Below are 20,915 nucleotides of genomic sequence, written 5' to 3' on the forward strand. Positions count from 1 at the left end.
TCTTATTTAAACAGTATTTTCAGCAATGATTTCAGAAGTACATACCAGAACAGGGTTATCAGTACTAATTGAGATACTATTGTATATAAACATACAAAGATGCTTGGCAAGCTTTAATCTTAAAAATTGTATTGACATATGAAGGTTTTTTATAGAATCTAAATTAAAATAAGGTTTTTTTGGGTTTGTTTTTTCATCAACACTGTTTGTCAGGAAGGCCATACTCCTAAACGACATTGTATTCTGGAGCTGACCTGGGTTCCTTTCAAACCATTTAATCACACACAGCTGACCAACATTCCCGGATAAAACCACCTAATCAAGTGCTTTACAAATACCCCAAATGGTTACTATCTCCATATATGTACAAGTGTGAAATGTGCAGTATCCAAATATCCTTTTCCTAAAAGCAAATTACATTAAAGCAGAAGACTTGTCCAAAGTACTTCTTTCTCCTCGTTCAATATGCACAGATGTTTAAGATAGTGTTGCACCACATAGTTGGCCTTGCACATAAACATTAGAATCCATCACTGTAATTCATATTCAAGTTTGTTTTCTATACATCTTAAAAAATGTAATTAAAAAAGAAAGAACTATAACAGCTTTTCACTTCTGGGCAAGTGTATTAAAAAAGCTGAAAATGCATGATGCTGCAGCTCCTAGATAGCTCAAGTAACGTATCATCGTATCATGGAGGACTATATTTCCTTTCATGTCCAAGTGGCTGGGTTCAGATGACAAGCTTATTAAGGTTGTTACTGTCTGATGAGGGTGTCTCAGGATTAAGCAGAATTAAAATTGGGGGAGTAGGGGAGTTTAGGCACTTTCACTAGAAATCCCTACAGGAAGAAGGGAGACCTACTTAGCTGGCAACTTAAGTGTTTTCCCCATTTCCAGAGAAACTCATCCAGAGCAGTGCTATGTGCTGACTGATATAGCATGCTTGTGGTACTGCTGAGTGTGCTGTGTGTTCTGTGGGCAGTAGTTTTCCAAAATGCCAAACTAGCTTAAATTCACTTAAATTTCCTATATGCATCTCTCTTCTGAGAGAGGGCTTTTGCAGTCCTCACTCATCAGAGTAAGTGAAATTGGAGATGTTCTGTGTTTGAAAGGTAAAAGCACACAAAAGCAGCCGAAGGTGGAAAGGTATATAAAGGCATACACTTTAAGAGACCGGATGGAAAATGTGTAAAGGGGGAAACAAAACTAAATCACAAACAGGAAAAACCAGCCAAAGGTTCACTTTTCTGCTCTTCTCCTGCTGCCATCAGATGCCTGGGTGGCAGGGCGTTACCCGGGCTAACCTGTTTGGAGGACTGCTCTCTTCGTGCACCCCGGCAGTGTCGGAGGGAAAACCGGCGTCTTTCTGCCCAGCTCATCGAGCACCTGCAGCGGCAGCGTGTAGGAGCATCTCTAGCAGCACTGCGGGAGAAAACGCTGGTTTCTTGCCAAGGCAGGTGGCACCAGCTCGATGGGAAGGTGCACAAGGATGCCACCTCCTCTGTCCTCGTGAACCTATGAACCAGAGCGAAGCAGCGAGGCTTTCCAGGTTTTATAGCAGACCAAAATAAAATAAAATAAAACAAATCTTTAAAAAATCTACCCCCACCGAGTTTTATTTTAAACAGACGTGAGCGCATGGAAACTCGGCATTTCCAGGTTTGAGCTCTGCATTTCCATTACCTTCAGCGCGGCGGGGCGCCACGCGCTTCGCACTGGAGACGCCGGAGCAGCGTTTTCAGGCGCCGCGGGGAAAACGCTCCCCACGCGCGCAGGACCCGCGGGGCGCGGAGAGTCGGCGCTGGAGGTGGCGGGGCGGCTCCGGGGGGGAACCGCTCCCGCCGCTCCCGCCCCAGCGCGGCACCCGCGCAGCCCGCGCCCCGCGCCGCCGGTCACGTGGCAGCGCCCCCCGCATTGTGACGCAGCAGGGCCGGGCGGAGCCACACCCTCGCCTCCCTCCTTCCCTCTCCCTCTCCTCCTCCCGCTCCTGCCGGCCGCTGCCTGGTGGCAGGGCAGGGGCGGAGGGCGGGCCGGCGGGAGTGGGACCGCTGCCGGAGCGCTGACTGCACCGGCGAGGAGTGGCGGGGGGCGGCAGCCGAGGGGCGGCACCTGGGTCCTTCCCCCGTCTCCATCACCCCCGGCTGCCGTGGAACGGCCGCGGCCGACCGGAGAGGAGGGGTGAGGTGAGGTGAGGAGAGGGGAGCGGAGGGCTTTGTTGCCGCCGACAGCGCTGCCCCCGCGGCGGCGGGAGAGGGGGCGCGGAGCCGAGCCCGGGGTGCCCCGCGGGGGCGCGGACGGCGCTGAAGGCGCTTTCCCCGCCGAGCGTCCCCGCGGGCGCCGGAGCGGGGCTGCCGAGCGGCGAGAGACGCGGGCGCCGGGCGGGAGCGGCGGCGGGGGGCGGGCCCTAGCCCCAGTCCCCGCCAGCCCGCTCCGGGGAAGTGCTTTCCGCAGGAAATCGGGGCTGAGCACATACGTGATGTCAGCCGTGCGAAGTGCCGCCGCGGAGCCCTTGTAGCGCAGTGTAAGCCACTGACACTCGCAGTGGCCGCAGATCTGCCGGTACTCTCCTCGGAGCCAGGCGTCCGGACGGGCACCCGGCCGCCAGCACCCTCCTGTCCGCTGGGCAAGCCGAAATCTGGAGGAAAATCAAGTAGGAGTTGCATGTTTGTAACTGTGGGGTAACAAATGCCAAGTTTTCTGGTAGGAACATGCTCCGAGGCTTATACTTGGGTCAGTCCAAAATCGGGTTTTTGCAGCAGCAGGGATCAAACCTTTTCCATACCCGCATCAAGGGGTGTTTTTTGTGAGCTGATGTCATTTATATAAAGAAAAGCTCGACGATCAGGTTCTGATGGTACTGGATACAAACCAGCACCTAAACGGTCTTAGTCTTCGCTGTCAGTGTTTCCACCTTTAAAGCACTTTCAATGGCTGGCTTAAAGCCACATCTCTTACTGAGATTTTAATCAGTCACAACTGTTCCTCAAAAAGTCCCCTCACCCCAAAACCCACCAAAAAACTGCTAGTGCCATATGTTTTCCATGGAAAATCTTAGCATCTTAGCCTCTTTTTATACCTCAGCATTCCAACAGCAAAAGGTAACTGGAAAAAAAAGGTTTTTAAAAGATTATTCTGCAGCAAACAAATCACTGGACTATTGGACCCTTTTCTGTTATCTAAGTAGCTGAAGAAAGATATAAAACCGTAGTATTGGAAAATCAAAATAATTTTATATTTTGTGCAAATAGCACTGATCCTGCAGCTAGAAATTATGTTCAATGATGTGCATGCATTTAGCCTTGTGCAGCATGCAGACTTGTGCTTGTGCAGCAAGCAGACTTCTAATGGTGTCCTGCCCTTACTGATTGTAGGAGTTATGTGAACTGCACGTGCTTCTAGGAAGCCATAAAAAGCATGACCTGTTGCCTTACTACCACCCATAAACATGAATTTCTTCACCTTAAAATCCTCTGCAACTAGCTCATGTGTGAGCTCATGGTTGGTGAACTTGGCAAGCCACTTCTGTCTTCATACTGCTAAGCCTGCAAACCTGCCCTATGAAATACTGGAGCCATATTTTTTTGAACCATATTTTTAGCAGGTAAGCTGAAAAACTGGTTTCAAGAACAGTTTAAGTGGTAGTTCACACACAATGAGAAGCACTTTTCATATGAATAAAACAATTAGAATTTGACCTGTTCAGTTGTCAAAGAGACACTTGCCTCATCACTAGTTACAGTACAAAAATTGTCACTTTTCCTTCAAGTATTCCTAAGTTAGCACAGTTAGCCCTTTTAGTGTGAAAAGGCCTATAGTGAAAAGATTCCCTTTGTCAGGTGTGGTATGCTTACTTTCTGCATGTTTTCTGGTGTCAAAGACCGACTTACGCAGACTGACCGCTCTGCTTAATATAGTCACTTACACTGTCTTAAACTGGCGGTTCACCTATTTTCCAGGTGATTTCTGGTCTGTATCATTGATTCAAGTGTGCTGCAGAAAGCATGTGTGTGACTTGTAGCTTGTTGAAAAAGTGAGTAAAATAGAACTAAATCAGAGTACTGGCCCAGTGTAGTTACCTCCAAAATCAAGGAGCCTGTGAAAAAAAGAAGAAGGTCCTTCTCTTTTGGGGAAGCAGTCCAGTACAGGGTATTCAGAATGATTTAATGTAATTTTGGCATAAGGAGATGGGCAGTCTTTCAGGTAAGGAAGTTCTGTAGAAGATAGCTTACATTACCTAGAAGCTGCTTGTCTTAATATTTTTTTTCACTGATGACAGCAACATTGAAAGTCAGTATGTCATGAGTTCTTTGCTGCCAGCTTCTGAGTTTACAAAGAGCTGCGTGTAAAATTAGAGTGCTTGAACAAGGTGTCTGAGGGTACCCTTTGAGATTCAGTCCTTTCACAGAGTACTGTAAGTGATAAGTAATTTTTTTTCATAATTGCAAAACCGTATTCCCAAATATTACATATTTAGTAGCTGTTTCTTGACTGGGCATCAGCGGAGCTTGAAAGTGTCCCTCTGCTTCCCAATTGTCCAGTTTTCCTGGCAGCTGAAATCTGTTCCCATGTGGGCTCCATAGGTGGAAGAAGTCTTCATCCCATATACACCTGAGGTGTAATACCACCTGCATTGGCACAGCTTTTTTTCTCACAGTCCTCTTCCAGGATGTCTCAGAGCTATACCTACTTCCATAGCAGCTCTGTCCTTGGACACTTGTCTGATAAGAAGCAGGAAGGGGAAAGCATGACAACCCTGCTGCAGCTGATGTAGCATCTGTCCTCTGAAGCAGAGACACACAAGTGGTGCTGCCTCCATGTGCGAGGAGGTGCCGGCAAGAAAGGGGAGCAGACTGCCAGAGGCAGCCTTGTGGGGTGACTCATCTGTCACAGCAGCACAGAAGTCCTGTTGGCAGTGGTGCAGGGCTGATGGCACTTGCAACATTGTTTGGTGTCATGGAGCAGTGATGCTGCACCTCATGAACACAAAGACCCGTAGTTCAGCAGCCTTTGTGGGATGCAGCAAGTTATCTCCCTCATCTGGCGTTTAAATGTTTCAGCTGACTAGATGAGGTGTGTAGCAGAGCTTTATCTGCACCCTTGTCTGTGTCTGATGGTGTGCATGAAGCTCCAGAGGCAACCGATGAATCATGACCAAGGAGGCAGGGAACAATTATTTTTTTAATTTTAATTTTAGTAGAGTAAACCTGCATCTCTTTTCAGGCAGATGTCAAGAGATGTCAAGATGTCTCATCCTTCACTACGTAGCCATGATAATTAAAATTAATGCCGAGTAAAATAAAGAAAAGTTTATATTTTTCATGTGCAAGTCTGTAAGTAGTCTCTTTGCCAGTGCCTTCCTGTGTGTTGCTTAGCAAATGCAGTGATTTTTTACAGTTGAAATGTAAATGTTCATTGTCAAAATGAAAAATATGTTAGAAAAAGTTGAGAAACATTGGATTTTGGAAGGGCAAATAGTAATTCTTTTCAACTCTTGTCCAAATAGGACCATAACTAAACTAAACTGAAGGAAATGGTGCTTACATATTTGGCAGGTGGACTTGTAGTAGCATTGTGTCTGCGTTCCCTCTTTCTGGCAGATCTGTTGTTTCTCAAAGGAGGTAGAGAAGATAGGCTTACATGGAGCAGGTGCATAGTAAACACAAGGGAATTTCTCTTTAAATGCAAACGTGGTTCTATAATAGGTTTATATGCACAGTGGAACCATTGGAAACAAGAAGATAGAATGTATGCATCAGATACTTTATTGATTTAAGTCCCTAAGAGAGTTTTCAACTGAGGGGGGAAATAATTAATTTTTGTGCTAGAAATGTCATCTACTATTTACCTGTCTAGGGTGGAACTGAGATTTCATCTTCTGCAGTAAACTCCAAGTTATTCAGAGGTCTGAAGGTCTTAAGAGTTATCAAAGAAAAGTACAATTCAGCTGTCATAGTTTGGCAGTCGGGGCAATCCTTCATTAGGTATGTTTTCTTGTATGTTACAGAGTGTTTACAAAAGCTTATTTTGACTATGCATATGGTTGATTTGCACTTCATAAGGAATTATGAAGCAGCGCTTCAAAGTGTATTTTTTTTCTGGTTAAAACATAGCGTTAGCTTTGTGAGGTTTGCTATAAACATTTCCTTTTCGGTTCTATTTCCTCCTCAGTTCTTGTTTGCAGTCAAACTGGTGGCATTATTTTTGTTTATACCAGATAAAAAAACCATTGTCTTACTTATCTTTTGAACTCAATGCAGTGTACTACATGACCTCTTTTTATAATTTTAATCCTCCCCCTTCTCCCCCCTTCTGTTTTATTGTTACTGAAACAATCTGGAGCTTTCCATTTAAAATGAAATTCTAATCAGGAACTTAGCACTTCCCTTCAACCCCCCCATTTTAACCAACTTGTTTGTATCTGTGACTAAAAATCAGGCTGTGCTGCATAGCTTTCTTGGAACAGGCTGCCCAGAGAGGGTGTGAAGTCTCCTTCGTGGACCAGCTTGGACATGATCCTGCTCTGGGTGAGCCTGCTTTATCAGGGGAATTGGATTCAGTGATCTCCAGAGGTCCCTTCCAGCCCCAGGTCTTCGGTGAATCTGTGATGTGCATGACAGGGGCATGCTTGTGATTGTGATTTGGAGCTGTAGTTCTCTGTGGGTTATTCATCCCTGTAGTTCTTCTGCAGGATCTCGCCGTACTGACTGGCTTCTTTTTTTTTAGAATTAGGAAATACCTTTAACTGCTTATATGTGCATGTACCTCATGTTCTCTTTTCTAAAATTCAGATGTAAATATTCTGCCTTTTTGTATACTACGCTGCAGTTCCAGTTGAGTCATTGTAGTGAATTTATGAAGGTCCCGGGAGCTGCTTTTGAATGGGCTCAAGTTTTTAAATATTGAAGTTGTCAGCCTGTTGAGACACTAATTTGAATATTTGTAAAAGCTGTCTCCAAGATGCTTAAAAGCAAACAAAAAAAAGCGCCAAACAAAATGAAGCAAAATATATTTGGTGAATATACCACACAGAGAAGCAGAAGAGTGCTAGTAAAGTAAATAAGCTGTGTCATATTCCCTGACCCACATTCTACAGTTTTAAGTATAAGTGTACTCATTTCCCCTCTTGTTACATAGAAAGAGTCTTAGGGTATGTATCCAAATAATGTTATTGTCTAGGATATTACCATTTTGCAAATTCATGTGCTGTGCTCTGGATAAAGCACAGTATTTGTGCTTGTTACTAGGACATGGCCAAAAATTTATCTTAAGTTACAGAATGGAATCACCAGGAGAATGGGTTATACTTACATCATTAATTATTTGCTTCTCATTAACATTGAAACTCTGACAGTCTTAGTGCTGTGACCACTTCCCTGGGTGAAGAACCTTTTCCTAATATCCTGCCTAAACTTCCCTTGACAGAACTTCAGGCCATTTCCTTGGGTTCTGTCACTAGTTACCACAGGGAAGAGATCAGTGTCTGCCCCTTTTCTTCCCCTCACAGGGAAGTTGTAATTGCAGTGAGGTCTCCCTGCAGTCTCCTCCAGGCTGAACAGACCAAGTGACTTCCGCCACTCTTCACACAACTTCCCCTCAATGCCCGTCACCATCTTTGTTGCTCTCCTTTGGACACTCTCTAACAACTCAATGATTTTTTTGTACTGTGGCACCCAAAACTGCCCCCAGCACTCGAGGTGAGGCCACCCCAGTGCAGAACAGAGGAGGACAATCCACTCTCTTGCCCAGTGGTGATGCTGTCCCTGTTGCCCCCCAGGACATGGGGTGTTGTTCTTTTGTTGACATGAAATGAGAGTATTGCTCGTGTAGGTACCAATTTGACATAAGGTAGAGGAATTCTTCCATGTGCTTGCTGCACCCCAGGATACAGTTGGGCCTTTTTACTGCCTGGGCATACTGTTGACTCAGTCAACTTGCTCTTGATCAGAATCATCAGATCCTGTTCCTTGTGTCCTTTCATTCCTTCTCCAGCCTCTCAGTCTGTCTTTACAGCCAGGGTTGACCTGTCCAAGGTGCAGAATATCTCTTTTGCCCTTGTTAAATGTCATATGGTTAGTGATTGCCCAGCCTTATAATTTGTCAAGGTGTCTTCAGGGCGTCTTTTCAATGCAGTCAGCAGCTCCTCACAGTTTATTGGAATTTGCTGGGATGGCTCTGCCTGGTGACTGGAGGTTTGGCTGTGTTTTTGTGCTGAGATGCCCAGGTCTGGACAATTAATTGGAGCACAACTGTGTGTGTGCTCAGGGTTTCCACAGAGACAGGTAGCAGCATAGAATGTTTATCCCTGCACCCAAAACTTCATGTATTTCACTAGCTTGCTTCTTGCCACAGTAAATTAGCCAGCATGTAATCCCTGCTGCTGTGATCCAATTCCTACCAGATCTTTAATTGTCTGAATCAACATTAGCTCTTGTGTGTCTTTATACTTTCCTGGTAAAGCAGCGAAGTATGCTGAATAACTGCATTCCTTCTTGACTTGTCTTCTAGTTGTGATTTAGCAAAATATCCACAAAATCTCGTCAGAGTGAATCTTTCACTATGCTGTCAGTTTAAGGACGTGTGTGGGTCCCTTTGGTTGCTTGCTGGACAAATGGTAGTAAGCCATCCTTGAGAGGATGTAGTGTCTGTTGTGGTTTGTAGTCTTTAGCCAGTAGAGGCTAGAGCCAGTAGAGTAGCTGTAGAGTTGCTGCCATGCAGTAAAACACTGTTGGGGGAGAGGAGGTCCTGAATTTGAAGGATTTTATCTGCTCTGGATTTCTCCATCACAGTAAGTTCTGCCCCTCTTAGCAGCACTAATGGATAAAGGCATTGGTATCTTGGTGTTCTTCCGAAGGGACTGGCCTTGATTCAGTAGGTAACCAATATGCCTGCTTGGGTTAGGGGTTCAGAGCCCAGCACCAGTACTGCATTGGAATGGAGAAGAATGAGTGCTGTTTACATGTCATGAGGTTGCCCTCAGCTGCCTGCAGAGTGTATGGTGTCTCTTCATCAGACAGTAAAGCTGGGTGAATGGCTGTCCTTGAAGGTTCAGCTTAATCTGGCCTGGCTCTGAATCCCCACAGGAAAGGCCAACCAGCACATGGTACAGGAGAATAAAGGAAGTCCTCCAGGGGTACACCGGAAGCAGGTTGTGTAGAGGGAAGAATTAGCACAATTCCAGCTAATGGAGTTTAGCAAAATGGTCACACTCTCCAACATATGGTCCTCATCAGGTCCCATATGCTTTACAGTATGCTTCTAGGCTTTGCTTTTTGCAAATGCAGTTTTTAGATGAACATATCTACAATAGCACTATTTCTGGATGTGTCTACACTGCAGTCAAGTAGTGTGATTGCAGGACATGCAGACAGCTCTGTAATTGCTCTGAATTGTATGTGATGTGAAGACATGCCAGCCTAGACTTAAAAGATGGCTTTCCAAGCCTTCTGGACAGATTATTAAACCATGCTGAAGTCTGCTTTCATCTGTCTCCACTGCTATTTTTAACTGTCCTCTCTAGATTTGCACTGTAGTGGATGCGCCTACACATGTTGACATAAATTCACGACTGCATACCCACTTCATGCCTCCTGCAGCATTGTTGGTGGATGCTCTGCGTCCCTTATTCTTTGTACTGAGGTAGTCTACTTTTCCATGGAGTTTAACTGACTGTTTCACTATTTAATTCCCTTCTGTAAGGAATTATAGAAGGGACAATAGAGTGTCAGGGAGACTTCTGGCAAATTTCCACTCCAAAAATTAATCTTATAGTTCCTATTTCAAATTTGATTGTTGAATTCAGCCTTAAAGAACCATCATATCCAGGCCAAATATTTTTGGAAGTGTTGAGACTGGGTTAAAGGATCTGTGTTAGAAAGTGAGCATTTTAAAATGTTCTGTATCAAAACATTGAACCTAGAGCACAATTATGGGGAGAGAAAAAGTGAAATTACATGAATGATAAGAAATGTCAGCAATAACAGTAAGGTCACTGTAATATATAAAACCCAATCCAGCTCTGTTAAAAGGATTTGAAATTAAGAGAAGAAATGTGTATGTTTTTTTAAAATTTCAAGGAAGATCCTTCTACTGCAAAGGGCTTGTTTTGGTTTGTGGGGGTTTTTTTGTTGGTTGGGGATTTTTTTTTAAAGTTTATCTAATAAGGGTTATTTTTGGTTTGTCAGATTAATTTTTAAGTTACTCCAAATGCTTGAAAATTAAGTCAGTGAACCTTCTTTTTAAGGTGCTATATTGTATGAGTGAAGTTAGACAACAGGTATACTCACACATCAGATTTTAGTAATTTTTTAATGCAGAAATTGATTTTCTTTCCTCATTAAAAACCAAGCAACCAACCAACAAAAAAACCCCCAACCCCCCCAAAAAAACCCCAAAAACCCAACAAACAAACCATGCAGAAAACAGTAAAATTGGTCTGTATCTAAGGATATAGTCTAAAAACATCTGTCAAGTATCTTAATTTTTTTACTGTGCAATTTCCATGCCATTTAACAAAGATGAGACAAAAGAATTAATTAGTGCAATTTTTTATGTCAAAAACATTTCACATGAAAGCAGCACTTTCAGACAAAGAGGAATACAAAATAGACTCTGACAAGGAGTATATTACTGTGATATGAGATATGCTGTAGAGGAGTATGGTGAAGCTGAGCCTGGTGGAATGCTGCACCTTATTTGTCTGCCAAGAAAATATTTTGTTTCTAGATAAATGGTTAAACTGAAATAAATAAAATACTTTCTCATCTTTCATCAAACAATTCTTTAAAAGAAGTGTTTCTTACCCCTGTCCGTGACACCTTTATGAGGAAAAAGAGCAGCCTTAGTTCACTGGGTGCTGCACAAGAATGCAAGCTAAGCATGGTTTCAGCCACAATGTGGTCTTGAATAAATTATCTAATTGTTTGCACTTACAAAATGAGAAGAAAATATAGTCGAGAACTGTGAACTGACAGCAGCAACATCTTTTTGTAATGTAGTGATCAAACAGTGCCTAATATTTTTGTTATGAAAAGGATTCATTCTTTATGTTGTACAGCTCCAACACCTTCAAATTGTGAAGCTCAAAGTGTGGTACAGAAAGTGGGACATCCGCCACTTCTCTGGGCAACCTGTTCCAGGTCCTTACCAGTCCCACAATAAAGGATTTGTTCCTAATACCCAAACTGTTCTGGTTGTTTTTTACTTTGAAACCATTGCCCCTGGTTTTATTTCCACAAGTCATGGTATAAAATGTGTCTCCAACTTTGTTGTAGTCCTTCTTCAGGTACCAAAGGCCGCAATGAGATCTCCTCAGAGCCTTCTCCAAGCTGAACAATCCCAGTTCTCCCAGGAGATGTTCTATCCCTTTTATCATCTTCGTGGCCCCCTTCTGGGCCAGATATAGCAAGTCCTTGTCTTTCTTGTGCTCAGACCCCACAGCTGGACACTGCAGTGTGGTCTCACCAGAGCAAAGCAGAGGGACAGAACCCCCTCCCTCCCCTGCTGCTTTGGATGCAGCCCAGGACACGTTTGGCTTTCTGGGCTGTGAGTGCTCCTGGCCGGGTAATGTCCAGCCTCTCATCCACCAGCACCCCAAGTCCTTCCAGTGGGGCTGCTGTCAGTGCCTTCATTTGCAGCCTGGATTGATACTGGGGGTTGCCCTGATCCAGGTGCAGCACCTTGCACTTGATCTTGTTGAACCTCATTTCAAGCCCATGTACACTCATCTTGAGCCTGTCCAGGTCCCTTTGGATGGCATCCCACCCTTCAGGAGTATCAACTGCACTATCAGCTTGATGTTATCAGCAGCTTTGCTGAGGAAACAGTTTATGATGGTGGCCAAGACCTGGCACAGGTTTCTCAGAGGTAGTGGAGTCTCTCTACATCCTTGGAGATGCTCAACAGCCACATGGATGCAGTCCTGGGCAGCAGGCACTAGCTGAGGTGTGGGTGAGGGGTTGGACTAGATGATCTTCAGAGATCATGGTTGCTTTCCAACTTCAGCTGTTCTGTGATCCCGTGACACACTGTGAAGAGAAGAAACATTGTTATAATTCATACACACAAGGCTACAGGGAATAGCTAGCCTGTGTTTCTGTCTCTGTGATGGTGGCCTTGCATGCTGCTAAGCACAACCGGAAACATTGCATGGCTGTAGCCGTGAAACGTGCTTTCATATTTAGGTTGTCTTCATTGGGCCTTTTTGTGTCAGATATATACAGTAAATGAACTGCAATGAGAGCTACCTCCCACTTCTGGCAGTGTCAGTACAGTCTGGAGATGTGGACAGATACACAGGAGCACCTGTGTGCTCCCTTGCTTGTTGTTATGGCCCTTCTGCTGTGTTTTTCTGCGCTTCCTGTAAGCCCCTTTGTTCCCAGCTTCTGGATGGGGTTAATAATGCTTTCTCATTCTGTAATCCTGTAAGACTGTGAGCAAATTGAGGAATGTTTGTGAAACACTTGGACATTACTGATGACCATCCATGAAAAAGCTGCAAGGAAATCTTCCACTTGCTATAGGGCTTTGGCAGTCTAAAATTTTAAATAATTTTAGGCTAGTTAAGTGCTAGATGGGGAAGACAAGAAATGAAAATGCACGCCTGATATTTCGGAGTAGTTTCAGTGTGCTTTGCCTAAGGCAGATCACCTTTTGCAAAGCATTGAAATGGGATCCTTCAGTTAATCCCTTCACCAAAATCAGTACAAGCAAAGAAATGTGCTTAGTGTAAATTTCATTAACGTCGTGGGTTTTCATGTAGTGAGGTAGTGAGGTACATTTTTTCAGCATATGTTTGTTTGTTTTTGTTTGGGGGTTTTTGTTTGTTTGTTTGGGCTTTTTGGGGTTTTTTTTCTGGTTTTTGTGAAGGGTTTTGGGAATCTCTGAAGACACTAAAAAATTTCAGCTTAAATAATTGTACTACTTCCGTTCCATAACTGGCATTTCTGCCCCCTCATCCCACACTATATTACAGCACTAATAGCTGCACAATTGAACACTAGTGCTGGTTGTATGTGGTGCCCATAACATTTTATACAAATAATGTTGGATAGCAGTGCTCTATATAGGATAGCATTGTGTAGCTACAGAGGTGCAGTTGCAGTCTGTTTCTCAAATGAGAAAATAGCAACTGCTTCAGAAGACAGCATTCTGGTTTCAGAGGCATAGATATCTCTCAGGAATTTCCACCAAACTGTAATTGAAATTAAATGTTCTTTTTTGAAGTGCTTAAATTTACAATAGTTTGCACTGTTTAACTTTTAAGAATTTTTGCAAACATAGTTTATGTCTACAGAATAAAGTATGAAAAGTTTTGAAGTATCTCTACTCTCGTCATTTTAATTTTATCAAAATGAAAATATTTGCATAGGTGTAAGTGGTGAAGTGTCATTTCTAAGTCAGTAGAAAGTCAGTTTGCAGTAGAAACGATAATATTCTTTTTAGTATTTTCAATTCTTTTTGCTTTAAAAGTAAATACCTGTAATATATGCATATAGTAGCTGTCATGTTTATTTTATTTATCAAGTAGTCTCAAATGAAAGTGGATTGGTCTGAATGAAAAGGAGCGCAAGTTCTGGAGTGAGTTTTTTGAGCTCAAGGTTTGGGATTTTTGAGTTTGAGGTTTGGTTCTTTTGGTCTGTGGGTACTATGTGCACAGATATATGCTGTGTGTGATGTGCCCTGCATGAGGCTGGCTCACATTCCAAACTGAAGTGTAATGCTGGTTACCCACTGCTGCCTGCCCCCGATCCTGACTGTTAGTGCAATTCACCTTTTGTCAATAGAAAATTCAGCTTTGAACTTTGGAGTGTCAGAATTTGCTGGAGTCTAGCTCTTAGATATTCTAGTCAGTTTCAGGGCACAAAGGATGTTGCAGTGAAATTGACAGCCCAAAAATATAAAAGGAGAGATTATAAAAGGGTGTAGTTGAAAGATGGTATAAGAAAGTGGTTTGAACCTTGTTGCAGAGAAAACAGGCCTCCCACAAGAGAGCAGGATGGTGCATAGACTTCATACAAATGGTGGATACACTTGGCATATTGTGACCCTTGAAGCAGAGAATGTACTTACATAGGAGTTTTCCCTTGAATTTATAATTAAAGCTCACATGAAGCAAAAAATCGTCATGGGTCTGAATGCAGGATTTTGGCAGGGAAATGTAAATAAGGCAAGTTCTAAATTTCTAACTTCAAATACAGTACTTGAATGTTGCAAACTTTAGAGCATTGTTTGGCATTAATTCTTTCCCAGGATATTTCTAGAAATAACTGAACAGGCCACTATGGGGCTACAAGGTGTTGAGATTCTTTTGGACTATTATTGAATCTAGGCTGAGTAATTTAAATAGGAAAAGGAAAGATGCAAGGAAGTGTTAGAAAAATTCCTTTTACTCATCCATGTAAAAATAGTAATAATTTTAAAAACCTCAGACCATAATATGACCTAACACATGCTTTCAACATTAAAAGTATGTTAAGCAAAGTTATTTTAGATTACTTGGTTTTAGTGAAGCAACACTTATAAGTGAAATATGTTCTTCAATGAAAAGAAAATGCAGCTTTTTGGGCATGATATACTGATTAAATTGGTTCCATATTTTTCTGTTATCAGTACATGCAGAATATAAGGTGAATAAGAATGCAAGGTATTAAGGAGAGAAACTAAAGTCAGGATTTGTGTAACAAAACCGCAGTATCAAATAATATAATTTAAGTGAAATTATTGCTCTGAGGAAAAACTTAAGAAGGATTGCTGCCCCAGTGCTACTGTCCCCAGTGTTCCTGCCACTAATTCAGAGAAAGAAACCTCAGTTTATGATTTGAAAGGAGAGTGCAATGAGTCACATCTGCTTTATTAAAGACATTGACACAGAATCCTCCACCTCCCCCCAAACCAGCGCATGATTTGGGAAGGCTGAACTCTGCTATGCTTGATTTCATCCTAACATAAGTGCTGGAGCCTACATTAGCAGTGGTAGTTGCCATAAGCCCTATGCTCCTCTGTCTTACTTTGGGGCCAAGTATCTGGTTCCTTGTGGATGTGGTTACTAGGATGTATTATTTTTGGATTTTTACATAAGAACTAGGCTACCAAAAAGAGGCATATTTTTTATTGCTGTAGTTCATGAACTCAAACAGCCCTGCAGATGCTCAATATTCATTACCTTTGCTAAAAGACTAGAAGTTGTGAGTGCTTTGACAGCACAGTACTTTTCAAATTTTACCTGGAGTAAAAAGTTGTTAAATCAAAATATCATGCATATTTTTAGGTATCAGTTTCTTCTCAAGATGATTTGGAACCATATTGAGCCATTAATTTCTTGAATCTTTTGCTTAGTTCTCCTAAAATGCACGTCTCCGAAGTCTTGCTTCAGTAAATATGAGGCCAGTGAATACATGCATTTTTTGTATGCTGTTTCTTTATTCTAGTAAAGTTCTGTGCTGCTTTTAAGTGGTTCTAGGTGATACATGGGCTTTACACTTTCAGCCACCATTTAGGATATAATGGTTGAATTTTCATTTTTTGTGTATTTCTATACAGAACATGTAGCGGTTGATGTCTTGATAAGTGGCTTATGGTATGTTACAAAGCCTGATAGGGAATGTAGACATGCAAAGTATGACATTATCAGTATTCAAATAGTTAATTCCTTTTTATTTGACAATGTTACTGAAAGTTAGTTACACATATGTGTTTTCTACTTCTACGTTAGCAGTGTACTGGTTCAGTAAAAATACGTCAGGACTCAGGTCAGCTGATTTCCCAGCCCTTGTTTAGCAGTTGCCCTGTGAATTTAAGGGCATAAGCACTGGCTTTATTGTGGAATGCACTTATTTGTCACTAATATTCTTTGAAACAATGAAGACAGCTGCAAATAATCTTGACATGAAAAAACACAGCATTTTATATCTCTCAGTGTTCCAAGTGACCATGACTTGATCCATGTAAGTCTTTGGTTTGGTCTCAAATCTAGGTTTAATGGAGGATTGACAGAAATGCTGAACAGCACTTGTACTTTTACATTGATGCAGTGTTCTATAGATATTTTATAGTTCTGCATTATAAATTATTTGATGTTTAAGTATAAAAAATAGATGAAAACATACAGCTTTAGTATTATGTATGCAGAGAAGATGGATATATACACATACATTCTCTCTGTACTTGTGATTATTGAACCTCTACATATCAAAATGTATTATTCATTTCTGCCAACAGTCATCAGTCAGTGGAAAATAATGGGCGCAATCATTTGAAAAATGCGCATTCACAATTTGCTTGTATTCATCTCAAAGTTCAGACTGCAGATGCATAACCATTCATTTTGCTGTTCTCAGTGATGCGTGTAAGCATCCTGAGGATTCACATTTATGGACTTCCTGCATTGGCATTGGTAGTACAGATAGGTAACATGAAATAAATCTTTTTCTCTGCCATGGAATTACTGATTTAAGAGGCAGTTATTAAAAAGAATCAACAATCAACTTGATTTTGTTAGTTCAGCTGCTGAATTTCCACTAATAAAGTAATAAATTCAATTTGCAGTAGACTTTTCCTAGTAATTGTAAAAATGTGTATACATTTTCTCCAGGGAGTCCCACTTTGGCATAGCAGTGGGGTTTTTTTTCCTGAAATTTTGTAGGAAGTAGAAAAAAACGATGAGTGTTTTTTAAGATTAGTTTGTAAAGAGAGCTTTTCTGGTCAGGTTTCACATTTCTAAAATGACTGAAGAACAGATTTGTTAAATTCCTGATGTTCTGCTCAGTCGTAATTTTCCATGGAAAATCTCCAGATCTATATGTGAATGTATTATTTGAACCTGGGTTTGGTGTTAGCATTGAATTAGCAGTACTCAAAACAAATGTATTTGAAGATTCTTTTGCTAGTTCTGCTTAAGAAAATACTTTTAAAGCTCAGAGGAAGTTACTAGCTAGAGCTAGTTGCTAGCTGCACAATTCAAACTTGACACTTTGTACATTCAGTGCAACAAAATATGTCAATGGCAGGTTTCCCACTGTTGTGCATGTTCTGTTTTATTACTGGTTGTTCTAGATTCTGCTTTTTTTGTCTAATTTAACATTATTCATGGCTTGATAAGACACGTAATTTTTTTTCCCTTTGGTTCAGTTGCTTTTGATTTGGTTTAGCCCACTCATTGATATGATATCCTTTATGGTTTTTCACCATTCAAAAGCAAAGGAAAAATCCCTTTCATAGACCCTGACAGAACTGCTTTTTACATGTTGCTGAGATCTTGCAGTTTCTGAGGTTGTGTTGATTGTGGGGTAATACAGTGTATTACATCATAAATTCAATCTTACTAGAACCTCCATAAGAAAATATTGCACTATCAATTCATTGCTGTAATTTTGGCTCTTGAAATAGTTTGGAACCCAAACAAAAACAAAACTAAAACTAAAAAAAACCAACCAACCAAAAAAAAAAAAAAAAAAAGATAAAAAAGGGCTTTTTTTCTCATTAATATTTTAAAATATGTTAAGACCCATGGCTGTGATGGGGAAGAAGGCAAAACCCATGTTTTAATTACAGGTAAAGGGTAATATAAAGTTCCCTAAGTGTATTTTAGATCTCCAACTAAAACATGGAAAATGCAAGTTTCGCAGGACCAACAGATATAAATACTCTTTTCCCATAAATGGAATGGTGTAAACTAGTCAATATGCTTGAAAAATTACAGCACTTGGAAAATATTTTTAAAATATTTACAGATTACAATTTTTTCTAGACATGAGCCTACAGAATGGCAAAATAATAAACTGTTTTGGGGGAGATGGCTTCCATAGAATTGAGAAAGTGAAAAAATCTCCAGTGGTGATATTTACATTGCTGTAATTCTGTAGAGTGAAGGAAGTCATTCTCTTTCTTGCTTTGTAAACTAAATTTGGTGTACATTAAAAAAGAGGTGGTAATAATTGTTTTGCATTCCTCACTCAAACCCTGTGGTATTCAAGGTGCCATGTCTGTTATAAATGATAAGCCAAATCTGTGAATTAAAAATATTAATAACAAATTTATTAATAAAAACAAAAAAAATCAAGAATTTGAGAAATTTGAGAAATAGGAAAACCCCGATTAAAAAAAAAAACGAAGTGCAGTTCTGATCCCGGAAATCGGTACTGGGTGAACTGCAGATCCTGCCCCCTGTGGCACAGAATCCCCCTTTGGTTCACAAATTTGGGGAGTGCAGGGTCCATTTTTATACAGTTCCCGGACTTGTGCAACCTATTACTTCATCGATTCTTTTGTGTGTATGGTCTTGGATTCATACTCATCTGGTTTCTTTTCTGGATGTGATTTTAGTGAATAGTTTTTTCTGGGGAGACATAAACCTGTGTCTGGGTTTGCAGGAACCAGGCATCAAGATGTATGTTCTTGACGGGATTGGGATGATGGATATGGGGTGCTAAGTGCTTGGCTGATGGCCGGTGATGGCGATGCTCAGTTCCATCTTCCATGGGTGGCACCCTCTTTTCTTGGTGGTGGGTGATTCTGTTTCTCAGCAGAGGAATGTCTTCCGGGAACCCTGCATTCCTTAGGCTTAAGAACATTGTACAGTAACATAAAAAACGAACTCTCAGACTACAGTTATATAGGTTTTATACCATGTTATAAAAAAAGAAAATACAAATTAATCCTACAATATTTATCACAATCCCTCCCCTTTTATATCAACACATTAATTTGTGTCTATTTTCGTTATGACTACTATTTGTCCTGATCTAAGAAATCCCAACAGTTTTTAGTTTATTTCCATCCAAATTAATCTGTGAATTCATCCCACTCTTTATCTGGTAGGATGCAGTACTTTTCAAAATTTTCCTTGGCTACTCGTATCTCAAATTTTGCCAGTGCTTTGCCTGCCTTATTTTTATCATTGTCTGTTTCCCTTAGCTCCAGTAATTTCAGGATCCTGGGGGTTGGACCTGAATTCCTGGTAGTCATCTCTGGATCTGTTGGAAGTGCTGCTATCTGCATCCCTTGAACGACAGAATATATTAGTAAGGCTATGTTTTTCACCAGGCTCCAGTCCCGAATAGTGGGTCCCACCATGAGGCCTGGAGTATGGAGTTCCATTTCTGCCCTGGGACATGAGCTACCATTTTGATTTCTGCTGCCAAACCCTGGATAGTTTCTCTGTCGTCATCAATTTCAATACAACACTCAGATTCATTAAATTTTCCACAGACACCTCCTTCTTCAGCCAACAAGTAATCCAATGCTATACGATTTTGGTAAACAAATGCCTGTATCTGAGAATGTTTTTTGGCTATTAGCTCCAGAGCATCTGAGGTATGATTAGATACAATTTCTACCACTGCCTGTAGTCTTATTAGCCTGTTTAACAAATGGATAGGAGTACGGTAACCCCAACTCCCATCCTGAGCCCAGGTAGCTGGACCATAGTATTCTATTATTCTTTCAGCAGGCCACTCCTGATTTCCCCATTTTTGACTTCTTCCTACATTGGGATGTTCTTTCTTTAGTTATCTTTTTTTCTTTTTTTTTTTTTTCTTTTTCTTTTTCTTTTTTTTTTTTTCTTTTTTTTCTTCTTTTTTTTTTCTTTCTACCTAAAATTTCATACAGAGGTGCTCCCAGCAAATTACTTTCTGCTCTAGGTAGTGTGAGAAATGATGGCCAAATCATCCCTAGAGTACAAGAACCTTTCCATCTGTGGGGAAGTTCACTGTAAGCCTTTTTCCTACAGATCCAGTATATACCTCCTGGAGCCCTCCATTGGATATATACCCCTTCAGGTTCTCTCCAAAATCTCTCCGAGTTTTGTAAGGATTGGCATGGGTTAACTCCAGAGCTTTTGTGCCAACATAATCTTATGTGTTCCATCCATTCACATTTATCTTCCTTTACACGGCTCAAATACCCCGTGGGGGTTTCTGGTTGCCAGGTTTTTTTGATTTATTGTTTGAATTAACTGTTAAAGTGGAACCACACGGGGTATAACCCACTACATTAGTGTATTCCCTTCCTTCTCTGCTAATGCAGATAGTTCCGATTACCCTCTGATCCAATAGCCACCCCTCTTGTCGGGGCAGTATCTTTGACATTTGCTTGTTGTCCCATTTCAAAAGCTGCTCCAGGGTTAAGCTCTCACCCTTCCATGGCCATTTTTCTGCCAATTTCAATTCTCCTCATATCCAACAATTTACCAGTCTCAGTTTTGTTGCTATTTCTTGCATTAATTCAATAAAAAGGTTTTTGTTTTAGGTGGGCAGGCCCCAATCCCCATTCTGTTTCTCCAATTGCTCATATTGTTCGCTTAATGTTCTCTTTCTTGTTCTGTTTCCGTCTAGCTTCTGATTTCTGTTTCTTCAATTTCTGAGCTAATTTTTGTATCTTGGTCTTTGGGTCTAATCCCTCCTCATCCCTTGTAAAACAAAAAGTTTTCTCATATCTTAGACATATCCTTTCAGCATCCTCTTTCACGAGATCTAACATAATAGGTTCACTATTATGAAACAATTTATCATATTTTTGATTTCTTCCAACCCAGTAGGTTTTTCCATGCTTCATACACATATTTAATTTACTATTGTCATAACAAAGTCTATTAACCTGGAAGTATGCCACGAATGTGGTTTCCTTCCTTCCTCCAATCCAAACTGTGTGATTACATAGGTAAGTATTGTCACCCTTTTAGTATCTCTTTTTGGTCTCTTATGTGTAAAACCCCCCCTTTTTGTAGGAAGTAGCTCTGACCCCTGTCTCTTGGGTAATGCTTCTGGGCTGTGGCAAATGATTTTCCCTTCTACTTGACACACCCCAAATCGAGTGCCATTAGAGATGCAGTACCCCTTCTGCTTATTTTCAGGGCAGTTATACTGTGCCAGGTAAGGTAGAGTCGCTGCTTTTACTTGTACTATTTTGGCAGTCCCGAG

The 20,915-nt window shown here is 41.2% G+C and overlaps 1 protein-coding gene across 2 annotated transcripts in view; it reads left to right on the forward strand.

The window, feature by feature from the left end:
- Positions 1 to 2,014: 2,014 nt before the first annotated feature.
- The window catches only part of SNCAIP (synuclein alpha interacting protein), a 108,551-nt gene continuing 89,650 nt past the window's right edge, over positions 2,015 to 20,915 (forward strand). Inside the window, exon 1 of one of the 2 annotated variants that reach the window (XM_066181379.1) lies at positions 2,015 to 2,191. The gene's annotated coding sequence lies outside the window, so the exon portion shown is untranslated. The remainder of the gene's footprint in view (positions 2,192 to 20,915) is intronic. The other variant, XM_066181380.1, reaches the window with a different exon arrangement.

The sequence above is a fragment of the Chamaea fasciata genome, unplaced genomic scaffold (assembly GCF_029207755.1).
Source record: "Chamaea fasciata isolate MVZ Bird 193981 ecotype frontalis unplaced genomic scaffold, bChaFas1.0.hap1 SCAF_4, whole genome shotgun sequence".
Lineage (NCBI taxonomy): Eukaryota > Metazoa > Chordata > Aves > Passeriformes > Sylviidae > Chamaea > Chamaea fasciata.